Genomic DNA, 8,764 nt, shown 5'->3' on the forward strand with positions numbered 1-8,764 from the left:
CATTGTCTTTAGGAGCATTCAACATGCAGCATGAGTGTAAGATCAGCTCTTTTTAAAATATTCATTTTTGTGAACTATGAAAAGTTAGCTGTCACTGAGTAATGCATCAGAAATGCATTCTGTCATTGCTTCTTACCCAAAGGTCTACCTACTCTACCAGAGTCTGCATGCATAGAAACACCTGGTATTTAGTCAGAACATTTACTTTCCTTCTGGGGTTGCCAGATTTAACAAATAAAAATACATGGCACTCAATTAAATTAGAGTTCCAGAAAAACCAATGAAAAATTTTAGTATAACTGTGTCTTATGCAATATTTGAGATATACTTATGCTAACATGTTCTTCATGATTTATCAAAACCCAATTTAATTGGGCTTCCTGTATTTTTAACTGGCAACTCTATTTCTTCCACCTCTTTAGTGAATAAAATAACAAACTCAGTGCTGCTTCTGTTATCTCTTATGGGATTCAATAACTTGCCATTGCTGGTGGTGGGAGGGGGGCTCTACTTTTGCTTAAACACTTAGGAGGACTTTGAACCACAGGTTAAAGACTAAGTCAGAAGAGATGGTTTCAGTAGTCTGGAAGGGCTGAGAATATCAAAGAGCTATCAAGCCCAGATTGTAATTCAACTTTCTGATTTGCTTTACTAATTTCTCTTAAAGCCAAAAATGAAAATGACTCACTTAAAATAGTATAAAGAAGCAAACTGCCCCTTCAGATTCATTATTCATTGTTCATTCTTTCATTCATTCAACAGATATTTATTAAAGGCCTACTATGTGTCAGCAACCGCATGGAAGTTATAACATTTTTATATTTATGTTATACTTATTTTCAGGGTCAAGGATTGTGTCTACCTAGATTTTAATGGTGACCATTTTGAATAGCAATGCTCGTAGGTGCCTAAGTCATGCTTCATGCCTTCTAACCAAACGTCAATGATAGATATCATCTGTACTCATGATAACTAATGATGTATTCTTTCTTAGAGATCTTTTGGTTTCACCTTTCAAAAATAGCATATACTTAAAAGATTATGTTATTACAATGCCAAGATTTATATATAGCTACATCTTTGAAAAGAAACTGTTTCCCCAAAGCACCAAGTTAAATTATGATTCATTCTATATTTTTAGAAACCAGGTCAAAATATTGTTTGGGTACATTGCTTCATCTGTTAGACATTGAAATGACTCTTATCAATTGTCTTTCTTAATTTTTAAGTCATTTTGACCCATTTTGAGGTTGTGGGGAATCTTACATGTGTTTAATTGGATTTAGTCAAATAGGCTATGCAGCTTTTACTATGCCTTATAATTTTTTTCATTACAATAAAAAGCCTTTTAAATCACTGCTACTTAGAATTATATTGAAAATACTTGTGCTACTTTTATATACAGTGAGTTTAATGCCAGGATGTGAAAGCAAATTGATTGTAGGCAATTCTGTGCTTGAGCACCCCAGAGTAAAAAGAATTACACTAGTAACCCTGGGGACCTCCTGCTCTCAGAAAGGCTGTCTGTGCACTCAGCCACTGGCAGGTGAAAAAGAAGGGGCGGCTTAATTCTGATCTGAAATTGTATAAACACATTTTAATTCAGAGAAATAATTATTGGAGGTGAAAAACAATACCTCAAGAGACATTTATGTTTAATGTTTTTAATTTAGTAAAATGAGCTTCAAGGAAAGTATGTCATCTTTTCAATAAACCCATGAACATCTCCTAACAGTAACTTAAACGCAGACAACTTGCCATCCGGAGGGTGTGTTGGGTGTGGAGGGGCTTGGCTGGATCAGCAGATAAAACCCTCATGGACTTTTTACCTCTGACACCCTGGTCAAAGTGAGAAGTACATGGGGCTTTTAACCAGAGTCTCTAATGACACATATCTCAATCAGCTTGAGGAGCAGCTGACGTGTTTTAGGAGTGACCTTAGAGTGTCATGCAAGCATTAGAGAGAATGAATTAATATTTTTGGGAGGGGCCCTCGGTCTAGATTATGATCCCTGAAGAGTCACTCTTGATTCTTCTTTCCTGGATCTTCAAGATGAATTGTCTTTTTGGTGAAAGCAAAAACCAGATGTATCAGGTTTGATTTTAGCAGACAGACTAGCTGCATATACATGTTCACTTTCCTTCTCCAGCTTAGCTGGAGCAAATATTAAAGAAGGGGCAAAGGTGGGAAATTGAGAGAATATGTGTGTTGACATGGGCCATTAATACCTGGAGTGAGAGTGGGGCGCAAAAGGGAAAATCTATACAGACTAGTGGGCCTGGAGACAATGTGGTTGTAAATGAAAGTCAGGCCTCTCGTGTACAAGCACATTTCTATCACAGACATGGCCTTGAACAATTTCTAGAGAGAATCTCATAACACAGTGGATACAACCACTCACTGGAACAAGGGCTTCAAAGACCTTAACTCTGGGTTCTTGTGCTTACCTGGACACAGCTTCACCACATATGACATTTGCATCCAGTTTCAATGACTGACTCTGTTTCTAGAGGCAGTACCTGCAATGGGATATAAGAGTGTAGATCCCAGGACTTGCTGCTTACCTTCTAATCCCAGCTCTATCATTAATTAGCTATGCAACTTTAGACAAATTATATAACCTCTTTTTGCTTAGCTTTTTCATCTGTAAGGTGGGAAGGATTGAATTAATCCATATAAAGTCCTTGGTTATTGCCATCATAGTCATCGTCCCTCGTAGGCTATGAGACTTGCATGCTGAGGCTGCATGTTATTTTTGCAGTCATATGTACTTAGAAAATAAAAGCATATGAGCATGGATAGGCAATGAGGGTATTTGCCACGTGTTCGTTAGAATGACTGCTCTTGACCAACAACAAAGGTACTGGATCACTTAAGTCTTTGTGATAAATTGTCATGTGTAAATATTGTTCAAAAGTGGATTCTCAGGGACCATCTGGCCCAATGCTTTCCTTTTATAGGTAGCTACACTCCAGAGAAGTGGATTTTGGAGCCAGGTTTTGGCAGTGCCTGGACTAACTTCTGTGTCCCTTGTCATCTAGTACAATGTCCATTCCCTGATAGCATGCTAGACTTTGTTATAAAACAGATTCAATCCAATCATTAGTAGGAGGCCCTTCTTACAATTTTCTTTCTGAAAAATATCCCTTTTTAAGTTTCTTAACCTACAGTCCAGCATTCTGAAAACTGTCTGCCAAATGGTGGGGTTCATTGCCAACACCCAGTTCCCTCTAAAAGGTAATGCCAATCTTTATACCACTGGTTAGATACAACAGGCCATGCCAGCCTTTCTGAAAGAGGATTGTTAAAATGTTCTATTTATGGGCTTAACTTCACATTTTTATCATCCATCATTCTCAACATCAATTCTATTCTTATACCTGTCAGTGATAGTAACTTTGCTACAAACACTCCTTGTGAATTCCTGCTGCGATAGCTTTGCTCATGTTGTATCTCTTATCTGAAAGGGCCTTTGTGCTCTGACCCATCTTACAAGGTCCTGCTCAGTTTTAGCTCTCCCATAGAGCCTTTATTAAATATCCCAGCTCCTACCTAGTTAGTCGAAGCAGGTAAAGGTTAATGCCACACTCTGATAAACTAGAACTAGTAAATATCCATGATATCTCACTGTCCTTTTATGAATATTGTTCAAGCTAGACCTCTGCTCTTTTCGGCCAGAACTGAGTATGTTTCTACATGCAGTCTGACCATCTGCACTACAGACTAATGCAACTTCTTGTTGTCTGGTCTTCCTGAGAATGCATTATATAGATTGCAGTTCATTTAGAATGCAGCTGCCAGGGTCGTGACTCACACAGAGATTAATCATTACGCCTGGGTTAGCTTCATTACTTTGACTACCCATTACATCTTGCCGAGATTATAAAATGTTGCTTTTAACTTACAAGGCCTACACTAGCATCCACTTACATCCAAGACACGCATTTATGCTGTTTTCTTTGGTATTATCAGGTCACTGGAAATTGCTAGTATTTCCCATAAGCTTTGACTTCAAAAATTAAGTCATGCTGAAGCTTTCCAACATTAGATTGAGTAACATGTATAGAAAAGAAAGTATATCACATGTTTTATTATAAATAGAATAAAAAATGACAGGGCACATATAAAAAAGCTGGGTTGCAAATTTTAATAATAGAACCAAGCTTTTCTTTGACTTTTCTTTAAAGTAATAATGTCATCACACACACAAAGATTGTTCTGCAATTGTAGAGCTATTAATTAAAATACTGCCACACTGGTGCAAGCCATCTGTATTTTTCATGGCATTATTCTGTTCTTTTTATCATGTGATTCCAGCTCTACCCTGAAAAAAGGGAGAAAAAAAAGATTCTAAAGATAAATGTTGTTACAGAGAGGATACGTGAAAAAATTAAGAAAGAAGATATTTACCAACAAAAATTTCTGCATTAATTGGGTTAACAGAAATGAATAAGAACCACAAATAGAGATGGACTCTATTAACTTCCCCAAACTCTATATCAATGTGAAGTCTTCGGAGGAACAAAAAGGAAAAAAAAAGTTACTGTAATAAAATTTTTAAAGGACAATTGTGGAGGTAAGTATTCCCTGACAATTATATTTTAAGGAATTTAAAATTAAATCTCAAAATATCTGTGACATATATGTGCATCTGAAGGGGAAATGAAAAATTAAAGATGTTATGATAGGTTATATGTAAGAGCAAAAACTATATATTAGAGTTTCTTTTTTTCACTATAATTAGTTTATTTAATAATATATTTGTTTTCAGTTAGCTGCATAGAGCATTATCTTAACACTCTAAAAACATCATTACATTTAATCAAGTTGATACCATAAAATTTAATTAACTATATTTATATACTATAAAATTTAATGGAAATATAAGTAGTTTCCAGTTAGTCAGTGAGTCTTTTATTTTTTTTATTAAGTTTATTGGGGTAACATTGGTTAATGCAATTATATAATTTTAATACAATTATATAATTATACATTACAGTTTGATATCTATATATTCTCTTATGTGATTAGCACTCAAACTCCAGTTTCCTTAAGCTACCACATATTTGATCCCCTTTGCCCACTTCGCCCTCCCCCTACCCCCCTATACTTGACCTCCTTTATTTCATCTATCTCTCCCCTCCTCCCCCACCCCCTACTCTCTGGTAAGTTTCAATCTTTGTGTGAAATTTTGAATATTCTGTTTTCTTAGTGGGAACTTAAAGTTATCTGTAGTTCTTGGTACAGGTAATGAAGATGAACTTATTTTTGATTGAGCTCACAAATTTGATGAAATCATTATAAAACATGACTGGCAAGGAAATATAGAATTGCTAATAATAATAAAAATATAGAAAGGATTTATTCTATGCCAGATATTATTTAAACACCTTAGAAACAGTAACTTGTTTAGTCCTCGTTATTCCTCTGTGAGGTATTTTCTTCATAGATGACCAATATGAGGCCCAGAGAGGTCAAGAAACTTGACATAACAAGTAAATGCTGGCACCAGGATTCAACGCGGCTGTTCTGGCACCTGAATTCATGTGTATAACTACTATGACATACTACCTCTTGGAGTCAGTAGGGAGGCATGTTTTGATTATACCAAAAATCATCAAGATCTGCATTAGCAAAATAGCAATTTGAAAGCTAAGAAAACCAGAAAGAATTGATTTGATGATTTATCAATTAGGACCCACGGTTCAAATTTACTCTATGGGGAAACAAGATCTATCTTATAATCTAGAAGAAATTTGTGTTAGTAGGTAGATGATAGGTGATTTTATCTGGTAGAAAATGGAGGCCTTTGGAACAAGAAGCCAGGTACATTATTTAGAGAAGATAGTCTGAAAACATTTCTGCAATATCTCACATATACTCCTAACTCCTGTATCTAAATATTTGTATCAAAGAATACAATAATTATTTGAACTAGAACACAGACGAAATTTGAGAACATTTGTTCATGTGGATAAAGTAAATCTTGACTATTTAAACTAGCAGAACTAGCGGTAGTCAACCAAGGACCAGCTACAAAAAAGAAACAAGGACTTAGAAAGGAAAAAGCATGAAAATTCTGATTCTACTTCTGGAATTAATGTGTCCCATGAATTCAATAATATCAGAACTTCATAGTTTCTTGGGAGCATAAAGAACTGAATGCACCAGTGCCTTAAAATCTACAAAAGAATCATTTAAAATTTTTTATTGTTGTTAGGAAAGTAAATCCCTTTATCTAGTAGTGTGAAGTATACCCCTCTGTTGTTCTTTTCTATACCAATGGACTGTAATTTTCTTTGACCAAGAACATTTTCTTTTTCATTTTTTCACCATTCCTTGAATAGAGCTTTTCACTCAGGAGACTCTCAATATGCACTGACACACTAAATGTAAAAACTGCACTTATGTCCAGTTTACCAGAAATGCATGAGGTGCTTATTGCATAATCCAGTAGCTTGGAATGACTGAGATGCAGGTCCTGCCCTTAAGGGACTTCATCTTGTTTAGTTCCCTGTAAAGCATTTACGTGTAATAATCATTGGTTTGGGGCCTGCCAGTCATGCCATAGGTTTCCTCTTCAGTGTCACATTCCTGTTGGAATCAGTTTGTGTGTCTCGCCCTTAGACACTAAATCCTGTGAACTGGTGAAAACGTAATTGCCCTCCATAATTTGAGGACTTGGAAAGTACGATTTTGAAAACAAAACAAAGCAAAACAAAACACCTCACAAGAGGACATTTAAAAATGTTCTCTCAAAACACACAAAATAAACACCCAAGTAACTACCTTAAAGATCTAATGTAATTAGTTGTATTTGAAGAATACATAAAATATTGAGAGAAAGAAGAAATGGCGAATGTTTCATGAACAAGATAACAGTTGACCTAGGCCTTAGAGATCTAAAGGATTCTCTGCTGGCAGAGTTGAGGAACATATAATTTTAAATTTAAAGAAGAGTAAGCAAAGACATGGAAGTAGGAAAGCATTTGATATTCAAGGTATAGAATGCCATATTTTGGAAAGAATCGATTAATTTTGATAGAATGTATTCTGAATTTAAAAAATCAGTATGAGAACTAATGATTGCACAATGAGTTTAGAAGGTATAGGACACATGGTACCTAGCTATGGAGAAGGTTAAACTTGAATTATAGATTCAGAACTAAAGCCCATAATATTTTTTAAAAGAAGCACAAGACTTATGTATTAAAAACTACAAAACATTGTTGAAAGAAATTAAAGAGGACCTAAATGAATGAGAAGACATCCATGTTCATGGATTATGACAATATTATTAAAATGCCACTAACCCTCAAATTTATCTGCAGATTCAATCTCTATCAAAATCTCAGTTGGCTCTTTTGAAGAAACTGACAGACTGATCTTAAAATTCACATGGAAATATAAGAGACTCAGAATGGCCAAAACAATCTTGAAAAAGAACAAACTTAGAGGACTCACATTCGCAATTAAAAAAACTTACTACGAAGCTTAAAATAATCAAGACTGTGTGATTTTGGCATGAGAATAAACACAGATCTATGGAATAGAATTGATACTTCAGAAATAAACATTTATGGTCAATTGAGTTTCTACAAAGATGACGAGACAATTCAATGGGTGAAAAACAGTCTTTTCAACAAATGATACTGGGACAGCTGGATTCACACACAAAAAATGAAGTTGGACCCCAACCTACAACCGTATATAGAAATTAGTTCAGAATAAATTAAAGACCTAAATGTAACAGCTACAACTATAATACTCTTAGAAAAATATAGGTATGAATGTTTATGACCCTGGATTAGGCCTTTGTTTCTTAAATAAAACAACAAAAACACAAGCAACCAAAGAAACAATAAATAAATTGCACTTTTTATTTAAAATGTATTAAAAATAATTTTTTTATTAAAAAGTTTTCAAAAGACGCTATCAGGAAAGTGAAAAGACAACCCACAGAATGGGAGAAAATATTTGTAAATCATATATCTAATAAAGGTTTAGTATACAGAATACATAAAGAACCCTTACAGCTGAACAATAAAAAGAAAGATAACTCAATTTAAAAGTGGGCAAAGGACTTGAATGACATTTCTCCAAAGATGTTATGTAAATGTCCAAATAAGCATATCGAAAAATGATCAACACAATTAGTCATGAGAGAAACAAAAACCAAAACCACAATGAAATACTACTTCACACCCACGACAATAGCTATAAACAGAAAGGTAGATATTAACACGTGTTGGCAAGTATGTGGAGAATTTAGAACTTTCATACATTGCTGATGGGAATGTAAAATGGTGCAGACTCTTTGGAAAACAGTTTGGTAGTTCCTTACAAAGTTAAACATAGAGTTACCATATAATCTATCAATTCCACTCCTAGGTATATACCAAAAATAATTGAAACATATGTCCACACAAAATCTTGTGCATAAATGTTTATAGCAGCATTATTCATAATAACTCCAAAGTGGGAATAAACCGTATATCCATCAACTGAAGAATGGATAAACAAAATGTAGTTTTCTATACAATGAAATATTAGTCAACCATTAAAAGGAATGAAGTACTGATTCATACTATAACACGAATGAACCTGAAAACATTATGCTAAGTAAAAGAAGCCAGACACAAAAGGTGATGTATTATATGATTCTGATCATATAAAATAGCGCAAATAGGTAAATCTCTTGAAGCAGAAAGCAGACCAGTGGTTTCAGAGGCTAAGAGGAAGGAAGAATAGGGAGTGACTGCT

This window comes from Pteropus vampyrus, unplaced genomic scaffold (genome assembly GCF_000151845.1).
Source record: "Pteropus vampyrus isolate Shadow unplaced genomic scaffold, Pvam_2.0 Scaffold113, whole genome shotgun sequence".
Lineage (NCBI taxonomy): Eukaryota > Metazoa > Chordata > Mammalia > Chiroptera > Pteropodidae > Pteropus > Pteropus vampyrus.